This window comes from Thamnophis elegans, chromosome 1 (assembly GCF_009769535.1).
Source record: "Thamnophis elegans isolate rThaEle1 chromosome 1, rThaEle1.pri, whole genome shotgun sequence".
NCBI classification, from domain to species: Eukaryota; Metazoa; Chordata; class Lepidosauria; order Squamata; family Colubridae; genus Thamnophis; species Thamnophis elegans.
In genome coordinates this window covers 56,512,513-56,534,031 of record NC_045541.1, presented here as the reverse complement: position 1 = coordinate 56,534,031, position 21,519 = coordinate 56,512,513, and the positions used below count along the sequence as shown (strand labels likewise).

Here is a 21,519-nt window from a genome sequence, read left to right as displayed (position 1 = left end):
ATATTTTAAACAAGAAGATAAAACTAACACAGGAACAAAAGAGAAAAAGAAAGAAAACGCATAATAAACAGTAGAAAAAGTTGAAGAAACAGAAAAGCCAGATATAAAGAAGTGGCTTCCTACAATCTTCACAGATTATATAGGCAGTCCACAACTTACAACAGTTCATTTAGTGACCGTTCAAGTTACAACGGCACTGAAAAAAGTGACTGTTTTTCACAATTATGATGGTTGCAGCATCCCCATGGCTACAGGATGAACATTTGGATGCTTGGCAACTGGTTCATATTTATGAGAGTTGCCGTGTTTTTGGGGGGTCATGTGATCAACTTTTGCAAGCAAAGTCACTATGGAAGCCAGATCCACTTAACAACCGTATTACTAATTTAATAACTGCAATGACTCACTTAAGTTTGTCAGGAAAGGTTATAAAATAGGGCAGAACGCATTTAACAAATATCTCACTTAGCAACATAAATTTTGGGCTCAATTGTATTTATAAGTAGAGGTCTACCTGTATTTCAACTTCTCTCTCCCAACGTACATTGCATAATTTTTATTTCTATAATCTTCTAAACTCTCTAATCATCAAAATCATACATCACAATTTCCTTTTTTAAATTTTTATGCAAAAAGTCTGTAAGAAGTTTCCAGTCATCGATAAACGTAGATAATATCTTTAATCAAAGAATTTATTCCTTTCAAAAAATCTTGCGACTTCAACCAGCGAGTAGAGTTGAATCTTTCCATTTCTGTGCCTGTAATAATCCCGCTGCGGTAATCATATATTGAAATAACCTTCCATGGCTGTTTATAAATTGTTTATCCATTAGTCCTGAAAGGAAATGATCATGGGAATATAAAATAACTTTAGAAAATTGAATTCAAATACATAATCTTAATACAGTGGATTTGAAAGACCAATACTGAATTGAAGCCGGAACTTTATTTTTTAGAATTAATGGATATATTTAAATTGCTTTTCCTAATTTTTAGACTTCTATTTGGAACCCCCCCCCCATCCAATAATGAAACGAACATACGATACACAGGTACGATACAGGGATCTAAACAAATACACATTTTCGAAGAGTCGCCCCCTCTTCAGACATACCAGTAGGTGTCACTTCTGTTCTTTAATATAAGCGCCTTCAATCTCCCTTTTCCTTATTTTTCCCTCCAAGGTCTCCCCAAATGCTACAACTCTACAAAACCATCCGGAGCAGCCCGAATCGTAATTCGGGCCTGGGCCGAAGGAAAAGCTTTTTTTTTTTTTGCTTAAAAGTTCTTCAGACAAGAACAGACGTTCTGGCCAACCAATGGGCCGGGAAGAGAAAAGGAAAAAGGCGGAGCTTCAGGTAAGCAACATCCAATCTCCGCGGCAGACCCACAGCCAAAGCAACCACCAGGCCCAGCGAAAGAAGGCGCGTCCTGCGGGAAAGGGGAAAAAAAGGAGAGGAGAGGAGGTAGAAATTCGGGAGCTCTCGCGAGAGCTCCCCCCCCCCCCGGCCGGTCCACTCGCGACTGGGTGACTGCGCAGCTGCCATGTTGGTTGCTATGCTGCTGTCTGTCTGAGGGCAGGCGGGAGAAAAAAGGGAGGGAGGCTGGCTCTGGGGAGGGGAGAGGACAGAGGAGGAGGCGGCGGCAGCACCAGCACCCGCGATTGCTGCCAATCCTCGCCCCCCCCCCCCTTTCCCAATCTTCTTTCCTCAGCGCAGACAGGCATTGCCCTGCTGGATAGCTACCGCCTCCCCCCACCTCCCTCACCCTCCGGCTCCAGGAGAAGGAAGCGAGAGAAGAAATCCTCCTTGGGGGTGGGTGGGGTAAGAGAGGGGGTGCTTTTTCCCTCAGGGAGGTGACGACCGAACCCTCCCCCCTCCAACCTTCTTCGCTCGGTTCCCTCTTCCCCCCCGTGGCTGGGGAAGCGGGAAGACCCGGTCGCCTTCCGCGTCTCCTCTTCAGCCCCCCCTCCTTCCCTCCCTCCATCCTCGCCTTTTCTGCTTGCAGGAGGAATGTGGGGGGGGCCTGAGTTGAGAGTGGGGCGCTGGGGGCAACGGCTGCGGGAGACCCCCATTTCTTTCGGCCTGCTGCTGCGTGGAGGCACAAGAACTAAATTGAATTGAGCGGAGGGCTTGAACTCGCCCTTTTTTGGGGGGGATACCCCCCTCTTCCTCCCCTCCACTTTTTTGGGGGTAACCTTTACGGCTTTTGAGTTGGTTGGTTTTGCTTCGTTTGCCGTTCTCTGGAAGGACGAGGCTTGTTATATATGACGGTAAGGAAATTTCTTTTTCTTTCTTTTATATATATATGTGTGTGTGTGTGTGTGTGTGTGTATACGTGTGTGTATACGTGTATGTATGTATGTATGTATGTATGTATGTATGTATGTATGTATGTATGTATAATATATAAAAGAAACTTGTCAGGTTAACGTGGGAGAAACTCCCCACCGCTTTCCCCACTTTTCCCTAACCGCTCCGAATATTATTACGTCGTTTCTCTATACTAGTCAAAGGTTAAAAGAGAGAGGAAGCCGCCAAATCGGCTCCCTGCGGATTGCTCGGGTCTTGAGTGTGAATTGTGGGTTGACCCCAACATATAGGCAACTGTGTGGGACAACAACTCAGAAGCTGCCTGGTGTTTGTTGATGGCTTGGAAGTGGCCGGATCGACGTTGCTGTCAATCTCTCTCCCCTCTCTCTCGCCTTGGGGTCCGACGATTTCGAATTTCCTGACATCCCCCCCCCCCGGGAGGAACACAGCGTCCCTTCAAAGAACACTCCCATTCCCCGTCCGATTATTTATCCGAATTGCTCCAGAAACAGTGGGAGAGTGAATAAGCTGGTGTCTTGTCTGCTGGCAAAAGACGGCGAAAGATTCCCCATGACTTTTTAAAAAATTATTTTATTCTTCCTTTCCTTATTTTGTGAAGTTGTGCCACGGCGATAGCAGAGTGACTGACATATTCAAAAATTATATGCGTTTCGAAAATCCAATGGCTGTTGCGTTGCGTCGCGTCCTACTATATTAGCCTGAGAAGCAGAAGCAGCAGCAGCAGCAATGATTACGTTATTCTTTAGAGGGAGTGAAGAAACGACAAAAAATTTAGGTTGCCTGAAGGCATGCTGGGGTCCCCAATTGAATTAATTACTTAGTTGCAGAGATAAAAGAATATTTTGAAAATAAGTAGCAAGGGCTTGGAAACGGTTTATAACATTAAAAAACGGAATGTATTTTTCCAGAGCGAAATTAATAGATGAAATGTTATGTTTAATTTTTTTTTGAAAAGGCCCCCTAGCCTTTTACCTTAAAGCATGATTTCTATAGCTACTCTGAGTTAAAAATGAAAGTAGAGTTATATTACTTTACCTGTTCAAGAGATGCATATCTATATATTGAGTTACCTCTGTAAGGATTTGATGGGGCAAAATATCACAATCTCAGAGCAGCCACTTCTGCACTGGCATGGGTAATGTAGCATAGTAAAATGTTGATAAATCATAAAAATGTTTTTAGGAAGACTCTTTGCAGTTTTGTTTTACAATTCTGTAGTAAATCTTTGGGAAGAGAAAAATAGGATAGTCTATCTGAATACCTCATGTAAAACTGCCTTTTCTCTTTTTCTCATAAGAAAAAAATGTATTAAGCTAGAAGCTGAGGTTCTGAATGCCATTCAGAAAAATAGAAAGGAATAGTGGTAGTACATGTTATGTAGGAATACCAATGTGCAACTTTAAAATATGAAAATAGTCTTAAATACTAAGATTAAACTAGACCATTCTACTGATATATTAACTTATTTGTGGTTATGTATTAATGTAGAAAATTGTTTCTTGCTTATCAAGGATTGCTATCTCGATTCTTTCTATGCCTAGCTTATATACCGTATTTTTCGGAGTATAAGATGCACTGGAGTATAAGACGCACCAAGGTTTTGAAGAGGCAAATTTTTAAATAGGTAGGTAGAGGGAGAGAAAGAGAGAGAAATACAGTAGGTAGGTAGGGGGAGAGAGAGTGTGTGTAGATAGGTAGGTAGGTAGGTAGATATAGAGAGAAAAATAGAAAGAGATAGAGAAATAAAGTAGATAGGTAGGGGGAGGGAGAGAGAGTAGGTAGGTAGGTAGAAGGAGAGAGAGAGAGAGAGAGAGACAGTAGGTAGGGAGAGAGAGTAGGTAGGTAGATGTTTCCAGGTGTATTTATCCATGTGCTGGAGAAGGAAATCGTTGACAATCTGCAGCACCTAAGACTTTGTTTCTGATGGCACAGCATTTAATCAATGTAATTCTAATCAATCAAAGAGCTTTCCAAAGGGGGAGGGGAGTTTTTGCACTCTGCAAACCTCCCAAAAATGGCCCGTATTTTGCAAAAATGGCCGTTTTTTTTTAAAAGGCATGAATAGCCTTGAGGGGCTTACAGAGTGCCGCTGAGGGTGGGGGTGGGGCAAAAACCAGCAAAAACTGGCCTGTTTTTCATGAAAGCGGGCCCGTTTTTGTCAAACAAATTGCGTGCATAGCCTTATGGAGGCTTATAGAGTGCTGCTGGGGGCTGGGGGAGCAAAAATGGACCATTTTTTGCTCATTTCTGCCCTCCCCAGCCCCCAGGAGCTCTCTGAAAGCCTCCATAAGGGTATGCATGGCCATTTTGGTGAAGGGGGTGGGGCTTTGGGAGGGAAAAAATGCTGTATTCGATGTATAAGACACACCCAGATTTTCAGCCTCTTTTTTGAGGAAAAAATGTGCGTCTTATACTCCGAAAAATACGGTACTTGCGAATGTACTCCATGGTATGTTGTCACTTGAAAAGAAAAATGATTATATGTAGGGTATCATTTTAAATTTAGATATTTCTAATATCAAAATGATATACTCATGTGAAAGTAATTTATATTTTTATAATATAAATTAACTTTGGTATATGATATAGCTTTATATAATCACATTATATAAAGATATGTTTATGTTTATTTGATTTTTATCTCACCTTTATTACTTTATAAAAAACCCAAGGTGGGGAACATGCATAATACTCCTTCCTCCTCTTATTTCCCCCAGCAACAATAACCCTTTGAGATGTGTTGGGATGAGAATAAATGACTGGCCCAAGGACACCCAGTTTCATGCCTAAAGCAGGATTAGAACTCACAGTCTCTTCATTTCTAGACAGCAATTTAAGCACTATATCAAACTGCTGTAAATTAACCCTATAATAATTTTTGCTGGGCTCTGTATAGATCTGGATTCAAAATGTACAATATGTCTCAGTGCATACAAATGGACATAGGTTTAAAAAGTTTCTGCTACATGTGAATTAATGGATACCACTGAATTGCATTTTTCCTTTTGAATTCAGATAACTGCACAGGTCTTACACTTGTATTCATTCTTTTTAATTTTATATTTAATAGGATTTTTCCCAATACGTTTTATGGAATAAATTCAAAGTATACATTGTACCAGTCATTTTAATGATAAAACATATTTAGGATGTTTCATTGGAAGCGGCATTACAAGTTGTATGCTTTAAAGAAAGTCACTTAGTTAAATGATGCTTTTTGAATTATCTCAGTGAGTGGCAGAAATCTAGCTGTCCTTGAGTGATCTTGGAAGCTAAGCAGAGTTGATTCTTAATATATGGGTAGCTGCTCTGATTATTTCACAGCTGATAACAAGATTGACAATTTTAAAAAAATTCTTAGAAAAAGAAATGGTAGATCACTTCCTTAAAGTTGCCAAGAAAACTACATGAATAGAGTTACAGAATGGAGTTTGACTTAACAATGTATTCTACTTGTTTTAACTCTTGATTTCATTTTGGTTAAAGTTTTTTTTTTGCCTGTTAGGCAATTAATATTTGGGAAAGATTTGTTGTACAAATGCATTCTCATATTCTGCTTTTATTGAAGATATACTATAAACATACTGAAATTAGACCTTTTGATGTTTTGCTAAGAATCAGGGATGTATTCAGTTTAATTAAAAGTGATCCACATGTGCAGACAAGTTTCTCTGCATCCTGTTATATAGTATGGGTTGTCACATCTGCTTAATTAAGTGGTTGTGGTGGTCTATTATCTCTGTTATTCTGTAAGTCTGCTCAGTTTTTTCCTGTACTAGAGCTGGAAAAGGTATCAGCAAAAACCATTGGATTGGATGAAAAGGGAGGTGTCAGTGTCAGGTTAGAACTACTTCATTTATATGATAACGAGTCAATGAAAAGACATGGTAATGAACTGCTTTTACCTTGTGGATTTAGGCTACTCTCACTATGACATTAAATGATGAGAAGTATTTGTTTAAAGAATGCTATGGGTTTAAAGCCAAATTGAAGACCTTTTAGAAATATTGCTAGTAACAAGCACTTTTATTTGCAATTTAATTGGGGTCCAATCTTTTCTAACTTTTGGTTTCGGGGGGAAAAAAGCATTTCTTTAGAGCAGCGATTCTTAACCTGTGGGTCGCAACCCCTTTGTGGGTCGAATGACCTTTTCACAGGGGTCGCCTAAGACCATTGGAACTCTTTAACTCTTTAGACTCTAAAGCGTGCTGTGTTGCTCTCTCACGCACACACACACATGCACACACGCACAGACTCACAAATACACACGCAGGCGCACAGGGAAGTAGGAGAAACGCAAACATAAAAGGGGGTCTATTTGTGTGTGTGGGGGGGAGAAATTGGGTTCTGGTTATTGGGTTCCAAGCCAATCAGAGCTGAGGGGCGGGGTTTTGGCACGATGGAGTGTTGGTTGGGGGTCACCACAACATGAGGAACTTTATTAAAGTGTCGAAGCATTAGGAAGGTTGAAAACCGCTGCTTTAGAGTTATTCTGTAAATATCTTTTTTTTTTTTTCAAAAGGTAAAGGATGCATTTGTATTTTGTATATATCTCTTTTTACATCTATGTTTCTGGGACTGCAGTAACCAAATTATGTGATGCTGCAAAATATTACATGGATTACACAGAATAACAAAAGTCTGTTTTCCCTTTTCTAGTTCCTGTTTCTTGTAGATCCAGAAAATTTTAGAGATTCAGTTTAAGAAGTTGAATCATCACTTTGTGTTTGATTCAAAACATAATTTACTAGTTTTAAGAATCTAAATATGACAATAACTTTATTTGACCTGGATTTATTTCAAAAAGATACTGAAAGGATTAAATATTACAAAAACTCTTCAGGATTTATTTGAGTACCATTCTGTCCTTCCCGATTATTGTAGAATTCTTAAGATAGTATGATCTTGAGTAGTGGATATGTTGCCTGCATTACGTTAAAACTAGACTACAACAGAACTGTATCACACAACTAAACCTGTAGACCACTTTCTCAGAAAATGGCATAACTGTCTTCTTAGGTTGTTTGTTACTCATGTAGCTCAAGAGAAAAGAATAGAAGAAAATGGGGAAAATGTGTACAATATTGCATTACATGGTTGAGTTATATTGGTATCACTAGTTTGGATTGAAGTTTGGAGTAAATGAATGTATTTAAAATGTTTGTCATCTAAAGTTTCATTTCATTGACTTCTGTAGATTTAAATACTTCAAAACACAAACAAAATTGCTTTTCATAATATGTATTCATTGGGCATTGTTCTAGCATTTAGGTATATAGATCCTGAATACATATGACATGATTTGTTTCTTTTGCTGCCTGAAGAAAAAAAAGTGGGGGGTGGAATCTTGTCCTTTCTCAACCATTGAAACACGTAGCATTGGCAAGTACTACTTCAGTTAGATTTGGTATGCATCCTCTCCTTAAAAGAAAACTAGCAGTCTGCTTCTGCTATAAACATGTACCACATTTTTCGGAGTATAAGACACATCTTTTTCCCTCAAAAAAGAGGGTAGAAATCTGGGTGTATCTTATATACTGAATACAGCATTTTTGGCCACCAGAAACCCCGTTTCCTTTGCAAAAATGGCCGTGCATAGCCTTTAGGAGGCTTCCAGAGTGCTCCTGGGGGGGGGGGAATTGAATGAAAAATGGGCCGTTTATATAAAAACGGGCCATCTATAAGCCTCCTAAAGCCTCCTCCTTTTTTTGACAAAAAAAGGGCCCGTTTTTGGGAAGTTTGCAGAGTGCAAAAACTTTTTTTTTTAATTTGCCTTTTCAAAATCTTGGTGCGTCTTATAATCCAGTGCATCTTATACTCTGGAAAATACGGTAATCACTCAAATGTGTCTTGTATGTACAAGGAAGCTAGAACTTGCTGCAATTTCCTATTATAGTGGCAAGCCAGTAAATGGAATTGCCACACCTAAACTCAATTAAAGGTAATTATAAAGTACTGGATTTCTTTTTTTTTAATTTTATGTACATTGAATCCAATGATAATCCTCATACCATTGAGTTTTTCCTACAGTTGCTATGGGCTTGTTTTCTGGTAACTTGGGGTCAAGATTTCTCTGTAGTCACTCTCAGTTTCTGGAAATCATTATGTGCTGAATTGCGGGGATTCGGCCTTTTTGCCACTTTCTAGAAGGCCCATATAAGATATTGTTTTAAATACATTTTAGTTGTTGATTATTTTATTTATAATTTTAACTTTAATGTATCTAATTTAACTTTGTGATTTTTAGTGTATACTACAGAATGACTTTGATACATACTGTACAGGTAGTCCTCAACGTATGACCACAATTGAGCCAAAAATTTCTGCTGCTAAGTTGTTGTGTTTTGTCCCATTTTATGATCTTTCTTGCCACAGTTGGTAAGTGAACCACTGCAATTGTTTAGCAACATGCTTGTTAAATGAATCTGGCTTCCTTGTTGAATTTGCTTGTTAGAAGATTGCAAAAGGTGAGAGCCAAGACACTGCAACCCTCCTAAACATGCCAACTTGCCAACCATCTGAATTTTGATGATGTAATCATGGGGATGCGGCAGTGGTCATAAGTGTGAAAAACAGTCATATGACACTTTTTTCAGTGCTGTTGTAACTGTGAATGGTCACTAAATGAATGGTTATAAGCTGAAGACTAACTGTTGTATATTACATTTAACAAATATGTACAATTTAATTCTTTATTGGATTTTTCCTTGGTAGCAATGCATCCATGTCTTTTTTTAACAGGTAACTTATTGATCTTTTGCTCTACAATTCTATTGCACGTGTAGTTAACATTAAGGTATATATAGGATCACATCTACAAAAATAACCTATTCATTCTTCCAGCACAGAGAAATTATGTTCCCCTTTTTTCCATTAAGCTGCTGTTTTATATGCTGGTTGGGGAATAATATAGTTAATGGGAATGGTATAAAGAGAAACATGAAGGATTCAGTCCTCTTCAGTAATGTCTGTTGCATTGATGTTACTGGATAATCAAATCTCCCTTCTAATGATCCCATTTTATTTTACTCTTTCGCTGCTGTATTAGGATTATAGTCAGCACAAAAGATATAGCACAAAAGTCCTTTATGGATTGCATAAATACATTTGATTTGACCATCCTTTTGCTTACAGGAGAATGTAGAGAAACTATTTTAATGTCACAACTAACACTAATAGTGGGCTATTGAAAAGGACTTGGTATTAAAAATTAATCTGCATCAAAGGTTGAAAAGAAGGCAAGTTTCCTTTCTAATAGGGAGGGGGCTTTACAGAATTTTGATTTTGAATTACTGAGTTGAATTTTTGCAGTTAGGAGTGCTATGATAAATGGTTAAGAAAAATGGTTGTATCTGGTATTAGCAAGATACTACTGTGATATTGAAAAGTAGCATGTCTAGAAGAAAGCTTATATATATATTGAACTTATTAGTACAGTATGTACATTTTACCAATTTGTTAAAGAAGTAATCAAATATCTTCCTAAATATTACTGATTTGGGTTCCTTTTTTTATTTTGGGTCCTTTTATTTTCAAATTGACTAATCATAAGCTTTCAGTATGACTGTCTGTGCCACCTATTATCCACACTATAAACATTAGTGAACAAGCAAATCTTTCTTTGGAGTTTAACAACTGTTCTTTCTTTTGTGCCATGTGCATTCTGGTACCATCACTGCTTGTAAAGTAATAGAAAGCCACCAATCATACAGCTTTTAACCAAACTGCTATAACATAATTATGTATAGAAGAATAATGTTGCAAATAAGCAAATGGGAACTAATGTATAACAGTGAATGGTAAGGGTAAGAAATCATAACTAAATCAGTTGTTTGATGAGATGAGCAGCTATATAAATTTGAAGAATAGAAAATAAATTTTGGCTCATAATTCAGCTGATGACATCATAGCTGTAGTAGTGTTTTCTGAAATACTAATCATGTGTCATTGATTCTAGTGGTCAATGTGAATAGCAAATGTAATGTGCCGAGCTGTAACTTTTAACAGCTTTAAAGAAGTAGTATATAGATTGTTTGATTGGTTAACAATTATTGCTGAATTAAATATTAAAATGTGAAAAAAATGTTTTCAAAAATTAAATATTCAACAGAACTGAGTGTCAATGTTTAGAAGTGTGCAGTGTTTGTCTCCAAAGTAGGAAAGGTACTTCAGATTTGGTGTTGGCCCACCTGCTGAACCTGTCTGTGGTTCTCTCTCCCAAAAAAAGTACAGTACTCTCTTTTTTGGACTCATTTGATAGTTATATGGTTATAGAAAAATCTTTGCTTTTGAATTAAAGAGGCACCTATTAGCTTATTGTAGAACAATGCAGGTAGTCATTGACTTACAACCATTTGTTTTGTGACTGTTTGAAGTTACAAAGGCACTGAAAAAAATATGACAGGTTTTCACACTTATGGCCATTTCAGCATCTCCAGAATCACATGATAAAAATTCGGGCAGTTAGCAACTGGCATGTATTTATGATAGCTGTGCTGTCCTGGGGTCATGTGATCACCATTTGTAACCTTCCTGGCTGGCTTCCAACAAGTAAAATCAATGAGGGACACCAGATTTGCATGATTAACCCAACAACTGTGGCAAAAAGGTTGTAAAATTGGGCAAAACTCACTTAACAGCTGTCTTGCTTAGAAATGGAAACTTTGGACTCAGGGATGGTCATAAGTTGAGGACTTCCTGTAATATAATCCATCTAAGTCAGGGGTGTCAAACTCAATTTCATTGATGAATGCATCAGGCTTGTGTTTGACTTCGGGGGGCTGGGGTAGGTGTGGCCAGCTCGATGTCATCGTGTTGGGGAGCCCTGTGGTGGCCCGAGCACTCTGCCAGCGAAAATGGGCTCCCGAACTCCGTTTCAGCTGCAACTGCTCTTGCAACCCTCTGCCAGTGAAAATGCAACTTGGGAGGGCCGCACATGGCCTTCCCAAGCTCCATTTTTGCTGGCAGAGGTACTGCAGGCTGGTCTTTTGCTGTTTCCAGGGTAGCCCTGCAGGCCAGATCTAAGCACCTTGCGGGCTGGATCTGGCCCCTGGGCCTTGAGTTTGACACCCATAAGAGTTCCTCATTACATCTCATGTTAATGATAAAGGAATTCAGTACTATCTTACAATAGTTAATAATGCTTTGGGTGAAGAATTTTTTCTGTTGACATTCAGTGGCATGTGATTTCTCCTGTGCACTGCTTGGAGAGTCCAAGCAATGGGTTATTTCAGTCTGCTTGCCCTGGAATGAGAAGTCTTTTCCCTGGCCACGCCTCCTTGCGTGGCTACGTTCTCCAGAAAAAATTCTCAGTCCAGCCCGATCAGATTGAAATATGTGAGCTCCAGCTATTTGGTTTTTTTTTCCCTTTGGCTTCGACTCTCCAATCTGCTTTTTCCCTTCTTAAACTGTTTTCCCTTTCTTTCTCTTTCCTTCCTTGTGTTTTGGCAGCCTGGATTGCTGTGTTTGAGCCTCTCGGAGGCTGGGAGGCAGACGGTTAGTGCGGGAGGGCTTTCCAGGGCCATGTCTCTTCAGCCGGCTTCGGAGGCCTGCCGCTTCCCTTTAAAGGCACGGCGATCAGCGGCAAGGCTCCCAGGACACACAGCGAAGCTGCGTTTGACATTATTTATTGTTTTTCTCGTAGTTTTTTGGATCTTCTGGCCCTAGGAACGTGCTGGCCTGCCGCGGGGTGAGCGAGGCCGACGGTTCAGCCGCTTTTGCGCCACGCTTGTCCTCCTTCCCTCCCACGCTGTTGCGGCGGCCATTTTGGGCGAAGGTGTTTCGCGCCCTTTTATGCCCAGGCCCAACGCTTCAGCCCCGTCTCATTGGGCAGCCGCTGGGTGAACAGGGGGTACAGCGGGGGCCCTCAACTATCCCTCAACTGTCCCTCTGCCATCCTCATCAATTGCCATGTGGCGCTAGCACCAGTGCCGTCCGTGGCCTGCGCTCTGGCACAGAGAGGCTCCCGGGGCCTGCATGATTGGCAGTTTAAATTTCCCCCTTTTTTCTTTGCAGGCGCCTGGGCTTTTCTCTGGTTCCCCGATTGATCTTGCGGTTTGCACTGCAGATCCCTTGGCCTCCATCCCCTCTGCTCTCTCTGGCACTCCTCTCTGTACCATGTATTCATGTTTATGTGATTTTTTTGATCCTTTGAGTGCTTCAACTTATGTTTCCTCTTTGTTCCTTTGTTGCAGAGTAGCCAGTCAGAGCATCCAGTTCTCCTGCCGCCTCCTGCACTTGTCTGATCTATCTGTGTGATCATTCACCATGGATCCCTCTACTTCAGGGTCTTTCGCTGGTAGACAGGGTCCCCCGCAGGTTCCAAGTGAGGCTTCCCCCCCGCTATGGATGGTGGCTCAGGCAGGGTTAGGGTGATCAGCCAGGGTAAACACCCCAAGATCCCCTCTGTGGTTGAGGCTAGGGATGCCGAAAGGCGCCAGATAGCCCTTGACAAGCAGTTTGAAAGGGCTAGGCGCCTGGCGGAGATGGAACTCCCCCCCCATCATCTACTCCTGGGGGATCCTCAGCCCTGCCCCCTCCCAAGGAGGACCCCGCGGTCTTGTTGGATGAGGAGGTTGAGTCGCAGGACTTGTCTCCTAGCAGATCCTTGGCTCCCTCTTCCCCAACTCCTTCCTGGTCTTACGACCAGGGACCTGCCCCTGTGGAACCTTCCAGGTCCAATCCTTCTGAAGGTCTTTTTCCCCTTCAAGGGGAGCCTGCTGATCAGGAGCTGGATTCGGATTCTGACTCCGAGTTATCCCCTCACATGCAAGGGGTGGTGGCCCGGGCCATTGCAAAGGGCATCGAGACTGCCATGCGGAAGCGCGAACTTCCATCCTCAGGTCCTTCTCAGCTCGCTCAGGCTGGCCCTCCGCCTCCAAAGCATGTGCGCCACCCCTCTCTTGAGTCTTCCGTAGTCAGTGAGGCCTCTGCCCTTGAGAACCCTGGCCAGGATCTCCATCAGATGTCTGATGATGAGGACCTCCCTCCCGACGCCCCGGCCTTTTTGGGCCTTTTCAAGCCCAGCCTATTCAAATCAATCCTACACAAGGTGAAGGTGGCTACCGGAGAAGGGATTAAACCCAAGCCAGCTCCAGCCCCACTAGGGGCTGCTCCGGTGAATCCCAATGCAGCCATGTTTAAGGTTCCTCCTTCCCACCAGGAGTTGGTGCCAATTCCCGAACTCTTCCTTGACCTTATACAACGTCAGTGGAATCAACCAGCCACCTCATCCTCCCCCAGTGGGGTGGACAAAAAGCTGTATACAATGAAGCCTGCCCTGGAGGACCTCTTGGTCCTGCCAGAGGTGGATCCTTCTATCACGGCTCTCATCTTTCCGCGGACCTTTTAGAAGGGCTCAAAGCAGAGGACAAAAAGGCGGAGAAGGCCTGCCACAAGACCCATCTTGCGGCGCCCTGGGCCATTAGGGCGGCTTCCTCCGCTTCATTCTTTAATAGGGCTGTTGTGATCTGGCTGCAGGAGCTCCAACACAAACTTCCGGTTGATGATGCTCGTCTTCACCAGGACATGGCTAAGACAGTCGCAGCGGCCCAGTATGCCACGGACGCTTCACTTAATGCCACCAAATTTGCGTCCAGGGCCCTAGCGTCGAATGTCACTTCCCGACGCCTCATTTGGCTCCGCCACTGGCAGGCGGACCAAAAACACAAATGGAAGCTGGCCGCTGTGCCCTTCAAGGGTGCCAAGCTATTCAGGGAGGTGTTGGACCCCTTCCTCATAGAGTCCAAGGACAAGAGGAAGGTCTTGCCCTCTACTTCCAAGAAGCAGGACCGCAAATCCGCCCACTACCATAGAAGGCAGTCCTTTCGTGCCTCCGAGCCCCCCGCGTCTGCCTCCTTTAATCCTTCCAACAGACCTCAGGCCAGTCGGGGGAGAGGGCGCAGGAGAGGTCTTCCTTTCGAGACAGGGGGAGGCAGCAATACCGGTTCCCTAAGTTCAACCGCGGTGGGGCCTCCAATAGGCCTTTCCGCAAGTCAAAGTGACTCCCAGATGTCGTCTCCCATAGGGGGTCGACTCCAGTTGTTCGCCTCCCGTTGGGCCCAGACAGCGGAGGACGCCTGGGTGCTTCAGACCATCAGGGAGGGCCTCTCCCTGGAGTTCCTTTCCCTTCCTCCCAGAAACTTCATCAGGTGCCCCACTCCCTCCTGCCCTGGAGGTCCTTCACCTCCTGGAGATAAATGCAATAGAGCAGGTGCCCCCCGGGCAGGAGGGGAGGGGATTTTATTCCATCCTCTTCCTGGTGCCCAAGAACTCGGGTGGTGTTGGTGGAGGGCCATCTTGGACCTCAAGATCCTCAATGGGTACATTGCCTACCAGAGGTTCAAGATGCAGTTCCTCCAGTCCATCCTGGCGGGGATCTGCCAGGGAGACCACCTGACTTCTATCGATCTAAAGGAGGCATATCTCCATGTTCCCATCCGCCCTCAGCACAGGAGGTTCCTACGCTTCTTCTATGCGGGCTGACATTTTAAATACGGGGCCCTTCCATTCGGCCTATCGTCGGCTCCAAGGACCTTCACGAAGGTCCTGGCGGTAGTGGCTGCCCACCTCTGGCGCAGACCCATACGGCTCCAATGCTACCTGGACGATATCATCATTCAGTCGTCCAGGCCGCAGGCCATGCGGGACCTCCGCATCACGACGAGGACCCTCAGGAATCACGGCTTCTCTCTCAACTTGGAGAAGAGCCACCTTCCTCCTTCCACCAGAATCAACCACCTATCCCAAGACAGGGTAGAGGCTCTAAGGTCCTTGATACACAAGGTGATCCGTGCGAGGCAGGCTCAGGTGGTTCTCTTATTGCAGTTGCTGGGGAAGATGATTTCGTGCCTGTCGATTGTTCCCTGGGCCCAACTCCACTCAAGGGCTCTGCAGTGGCTGCTTCTGCCCCACCAGAGAGCCAACAGGAGCAACTCGACCATGCTGATTCCTGTGCCTCCAGCCGTGAAGAGGTCTCTCCGATGGTGGACGTCACCTGCGATCCTTAAGGGGCACCTCTTCAGGGAGCCCGACAGGGTGGTTGTCACCACCGACACCAGTCTTTCCGGCTGGGGAGCGCATCTGGGCCAACTCGTGGTCCAAGGCAAATGGTCCGCGTTGGAGTCCCGTTGCAGCATCAATCTTCTAGAACTGAGGGCGGCGAGGTTGGCCCTTCGTCATTTCCATCTGTCAATTCACCGACGTCACATCCTCCTCATGATGGACAACGTGGCCACCAAGGCGCACATCAACCGCCAGGGTGGCACCAGATCCAAGCGGCTGATGGGGGAGGTGGAAGCACTGGGCCACTGGGCGGAACGCCACCTGGAGTCCATCCACTCTGATCACATCTCGGGTGTCAACAATACCCGCGTGGACTGGCTCAGCAGGACTACCATCGACCCTGCCGAGTGGCAACTCGACCTGGCCCTCTTCCGCCGCCTGACTTGCAGGTTTGGCCTGCCACTGGGAGAATGCCCAACTGGAGAGGTTCTTCTCCCGATTTCTGACCCCGGGGGCGGAAGGAACAGACGCTTTGCGGTACCGCTGGCCCCAGGGTCTGCTCTACGCCTTCCCTCCTCTTCCTCTCTTGCTGCAAGTCCTATCCAAGATCATTGCGGAGGAGGTGGAAGTGATTCTCGTGGCTCCCCATTGGCCCCGGAGATCGTGGTTCGCTGACCTAGTCAGCCTAGGCGGATCCCTCCGAGTCAGATCTCCCTCCACCATGGGGTTGTTGTCCACCTGGAACGCCAGTGGCTGCAGTTGGCCATCTGGCCGTCTGAGGGGGACCTGCTGAGGAACGAAGGTCTATCGGACGAGGTGGTATGCACCATATAAGCTGCTCAGTGTCCCTCCATGATGAGAATCTATGATGCCATGTGGGCCTCCTTCGCCAGATGGTGTGAGGACCGTCTCCTGGATCCAGTTACTGTGCCTGTGTGCCGCGTTTTGAACTCCTTGCAAGGGGGCCTTGAGAAGGGGTTGTCCCCGAATACACTGCGGCGCCAGGTGGCGGCCTTCTCCACTATCTGGGCCGGGGATCCTTCCTTGTCTCTCGGCAAGACCCCCAGAGTACGCTGTTTCCTGAAGGGCGCCTCGAACCTACGTCCACCCGCCATCCATCGATACCCTACCTGGCAGCTGTCCGTGGTGCTCCAAGCGCTCACCGCTCCATCTTTCGAGCCACTGTGTTCTGTTTCTCTTCAACACCTCACGCTGAAGACGGCCTTCCTGATAGCCATCACCTTTGCCCGCCGTATCTCCGAGTTGGCGGCCTTGTCGGTTTGTCAGGACCTTTGCATTGTACATCCCAACAGGGTCGTCTTATGACTCGATCCTTCCTTCATTCCGAAGATCAACACCCGCTTCCATAGGGCATAAGAGGTCATCTTGCCGAGTTTTTGCCCGCGCCCTTCCCACACGGGGGAGCGCTCTTGGCACACTCTGGATGTTCGGCGAGCCCTGAAAGTCTACCTCCACTGGACCTCGGACTTCCGTCAGTCTGAGGCCTTGTTCGTTTCTTTCCAGCCTGGTTCTCTGGGCAAGAAGGTCACCTCCACCACCGTGGGAAGATGGTTGAGGGGATGCATCGCCTCCGCCTACGAAGGCCAATCTCGGGTGGTTCCACGTAACATCACTGCCAACTCTATGAGGAGCGCCGCCACCTCGGCTGCCTGGGCCACCCAGGCTTCGATCGAAGAGATCTGTCGGGCGGCCACATGGTCTTCACCTCCTTTCGTCAGACATTACAAGCTTGACATATTTGCCTTGGCTGAGGTGGCCTTTGGCAGGAGAGTGCTCCAGGCGGTTGTTCATGTGACTGAATCTCGGGACCTTCTTTCTGCCCGCCCCGATGGACAGTAACTTGGATGTGTCCCATTACTTGGACTCTCCAAGCGGTGCACAGGAGAAAGACCATTGGCTTACCTGCAGGGTCCTTCTCTGTGCACCGCGGGAGAGTCCAACCCGCCTGGTTTGTCCCGGGATACGTGGTGACATTGTCTCCTGACTTGGACTTGGTCTCCTTTTCTGCCATCCTCATGGTCTAGACTATTCTATTTTTTCTGGAGAATGTAGCCACGCAAGGAGGCGTGGCCAGGGAAAAGACTTCTCAGTCCAGGGCAAGCAGACTGAAATAACCCATTGCTTGGACTCTCCCGCGGTGCACAGAGAAGGACCCTTCAGGTAAGCCAATGGTCTTTCTCTTTTTGTAAACTCAGGAATGTGGAGGCTACAGTACAGTATTTCATAGCTGCTGACTTCCAACATAGTGCAGCTTAGCCAGCAGTTCTTCATTTGTAAGATGCTCCAATCCATTGACTAGTTCACACTTCACACTAAGCCATAATGTGGCCTATCATATTATGTAAGTCCAACCAATTTCATTTTATTTGACAAGCAATTTTGCAATAAATAATAGCTTTTAAGAGGCCAATCACTGGATTCAATCCAGACTACTTATGGGTGATTTTAAAGTATCCCATTGGATATTTCTCCAATCAGAGAAGAGGGAAAAACAATTTGTTTGAAAAGTTGCTTTAAATTTTGGAGATTTCTACAAAGTAACATACTGTAAGTAGATGTTGCTGCAGGCTGAATGTATTATGAAAATCATCCCTTCCCCCTTTACCTTATTTCATTTTAAGTTTTTGCTTAATAGATTTCATTTCATTTTGTTTCGTGAAATCTCTTGCCATCTGGAGATGTGGGGATTTATTCTAGGACCATTTGCATTATATACCTTGAATAGGACTACAATGTTTTTGTCAGCCTCAGCTGGAACAAACATTAGCTAAAACACCTGATATATACATCTGCTCAAATGCTTTTCATGGGACTGTACAAGGATGTCAAAGGGCTCAGTTGCCCCTTCCCCAATAAAAAACAATCATCAGATTCCTAGTCTATATTTTAACATCAAAGCCATTCAAGAAACCACTGTATGAAGCACACCTCGAAATTATGACACAATCTTTCTTCAGAATCAAATGTGGAAAAAGATGGAAAGTCTCCTCCCGTTCCCATGTTAATTTCTCAATAGCTCTTGCTTTTGGTAAGGGTGAAGAAATGAATGGGAGTTCTCTTGGAAGGTGAATGCTTTTTTTCTTACATTCAAAACCCTCTGAAAAGTCAGAAATTGTCCTGAAAGAAAAACATTGACTTCAAACAGTTTGGGAATGGGAGGGTTAAAGGTGGGAATGCAGTAATGATTTCCCATTTTCACTCATAATTCTCCTGCTTACCAAAAAAAAAAGAGGTAAAGCATTTTTGGCGATTCTTTCTGATAGTATCACCAAAAATACCTAATAGTTTACTAAGACTTTCATGGAATATAACATATAGTAAGTAATTGACTAAAAGAATGGACAAGTGTGGATAAATGGTGGCATATTCCGCAAGTACAAGTGCTATGTAATAGTTTTGTCTCTTGTGAAAGTTTTACTAATATGCTTGCTGATGATTTAAAATCTTTTGTTGCACAGTGCCTTTTCACGTATACATAAATTACCAATTTCCCTAGCAAGATGTTAAACCAGTGGAAAATAGGTGGTGCAGAGCATGGTATAAAATTTTATAACTCAAATGTAAATATTCTCATACATTTATTCTTAAGCATGTTACTCAACCACTTTGCTTTCTTGTCTTGTCTTGTGTGTGCTGTGAAAGAATTGTATCCATTTTGCTGTTTTTTTTAAAATGCTCATGTATATCTGGCAGACAAAGCGGTAGAATGCATCAAAGTATAAGAATTAGCATTTGTTATATTGTGCACCATAATTTTGCCCAAGTTAAAAGCTCATCTTAGTGCTGAAGATGCCATTCAGCTTCAACACAATGTAATACATCTAACTTTGCTTCTGATGTTAGGCAGATCCTTTTCATTTTGGACAAGATATTGATGGTCTGTTTAAACCCATAATAAAAGTACCAACTATTGCAGGTTTGGAAGTCCACAACTAGAATAACCATGCAGCACAATGGTAAATGTATGAGTAAAGATGAAGAGGTTTTGGCAGGAAAATATGTTAGTGGTTTTAATGGGAAGAAATCTTGCCATCTGGCAAGATGGCGACAGGAAGCTGCAACAGAGGAATGAAAGAGCCACATGCATAGTATAGTATAAGCAGTCCTTATGGGCCCCCGTCTTGAATGGTATGACTGTTGTGTGTTTTTAAATTATGTATTGTTATGTTTCGTCTTTTTATTTTCTGTCTGTACCCCCTTTCCCTGATTTGAATTGTGAGCCGCCCTGAGTCCCCTTTGGGGGAAAAGGGCAGCATATAAATATAATCAAATCAAATCAAATCACAATTGAGCCCAAAATTGCCATTACTAAACAAGACAGTTGTTAGGTAAATTTTTCCCCATTTTATGACCTTTTTCCTTTGTTAAACAAATCACTGTAGTTGTTAAGTCATTAATCATGAGGTCATTAAGTGAATCTGATTTCTCCCATTGACTTTGCTTATTGGAAGCTGGCTGAGAAATTACAAATGGTGATCACATTACCTCAGGACAGTGCAACTGTTATAAATACATGCCAGTTTCCAAGTGCCCAAATTTTGATCACGTTATCATGGGGATGCTGCAACAGTAGTAAGTGTGAAAACTGATCATAAGTTACTTTCTTCAGTACCATTGTAATTTTGAGTGGTCACTAAACAAATGATTATAAGTTGAGGATTACACATAATGTCATTTGAGGGGCTGAAATCTGCTTACTGTATTTTTCGGCGTATAAGATGCACCGGAGTATAAGACGCACCAAGGTTTTGAAGAGGCAATTTTTTTTTAAAAAAAGTAGGTAGGTAGATAGAGGGATAGAGAGGGAGAGAAATACAGTAGGTAGGTAGGGAGAGAAAGATTGTTAGGTAGGTAGATAAAGGGATAGAGAGAAAGAGAGAAATAGAGAGAGGGAGAGACATACAGTAGGTAGGTAGGGGGGGAGAGAGAGTGTGTGTAGGTTGGTAGGTAGAGGAATAGAAAGAGAGAAATAGAAAGAGAGAGAGAGAGAGAAATACAATTGATTGGTAGGAAGAGAGAGTAGGTAGGTGGGTAGGTAGATAGACGGTGAGAGAAATACAGTAGGTAGGGAGGGAGAGAGAGAGTAGGTAGGTAGGTAGATGTTTCCAGGTGTATTTATCCATGTGCTGGAGAAGGAAATCTCTGACAATCTGCAGCACCTAAGACTTTGTTTCTGTTGGCACAGCACTTCATCAATCTAATTCTCATCAGTTAAAGATGTTTCCAAAAAGAAAAAAAAAGTTTTTTTTCGCGAAAACAGCCCCCTTTTTTAAAAAGAAAAGGCATGAATAGCCTTCGGGGGGCTTGCAGAGTGCTCCTGGGGGGTGTCCCCCCCAAAGATGAGCAAAACCCGGCCCATTTTTTGTGAAAACAGGCCTGTTTTTTGTCAAAAAAAATGCGTGCATAGCCTTATCGAGGCTTATAGAGTGCAGTGGTTAAATGCAGCACTGCAGGCTACTTCAGCTGACTGCAGTTCTGCAGTTTGGCTGTTCAAATCTCACCGGCTCAGGGTTGACTCAGCCTTCCATCCTTCCGAGGTGGGTAAAATGAGGACCCGGATTGTTGTTGGGGGCAATATGCTGACTCTGTAAACCGCTTAGAGCGGGCTGAAAGCCCTATGAAGCGGTATATAAGTCTAACTGCTATTGCTATTAATTGAAAGTGGGAAGGTAGAATTTAAAAGAATGGAAAGCTAGAATAAAGATTAGTAAGAAAAGGATACAATTAAGGAGCAAAGGCAAATTCACTGAACATAATATGAAAGTTGAGAGTAAAAGTAAAAAAGAATAGATTTTTTAAACATGTCCCCCTAAAGCACTAATTTTGGAAGATGTCTGATTAATCTCTTTTAACAAGAAGATAGACATATTGGTTATTCTTTCATCTGATATCCTTCCCATTTCAAATAAGGAAAGTTGTCTTACAAATGTACTGAAAATCATAATTTTCAGATTTTGCAAAGAATTGTTAGATTTATTTTTCAATATAAAAATGGAAATAGGTAAGGTAAAGAACTCTTTTTTTTCTTTTTGGCTGTAAGGCTTCTTGGTTGAACTGAACAGTAAATCATAAATCTTTCTGGCTTTAACACAGTAAATGTGTTTCTGTGCTAGGACTTAACAGAACAGTGACAGACATTGTATGGCGTGTTAAGAAACTTTAT

The 21,519-nt window shown here is 43.4% G+C and overlaps 1 protein-coding gene and 1 long non-coding RNA gene across 2 annotated transcripts in view; one reads left to right on the top strand and one right to left on the bottom strand.

Annotated features, from left to right (window-relative positions):
• Positions 1 to 661: 661 nt before the first annotated feature.
• On the bottom strand, positions 662 to 1,447 carry LOC116507990. The gene is made up of 2 exons (XR_004255259.1): positions 1,115 to 1,447; positions 662 to 835 (listed from the first exon to the last, which is right to left on the bottom strand). It is a non-coding gene; the product is annotated as an uncharacterized LOC116507990 (long non-coding RNA).
• Positions 1,448 to 1,569: 122 nt separating this feature from the next.
• PTPN4 (protein tyrosine phosphatase non-receptor type 4) overlaps positions 1,570 to 21,519 on the top strand; it is a 114,405-nt gene continuing 94,455 nt past the window's right edge. The window contains 1 exon segment of the mRNA XM_032216419.1: positions 1,570 to 2,272. The gene's annotated coding sequence lies outside the window, so the exon portion shown is untranslated.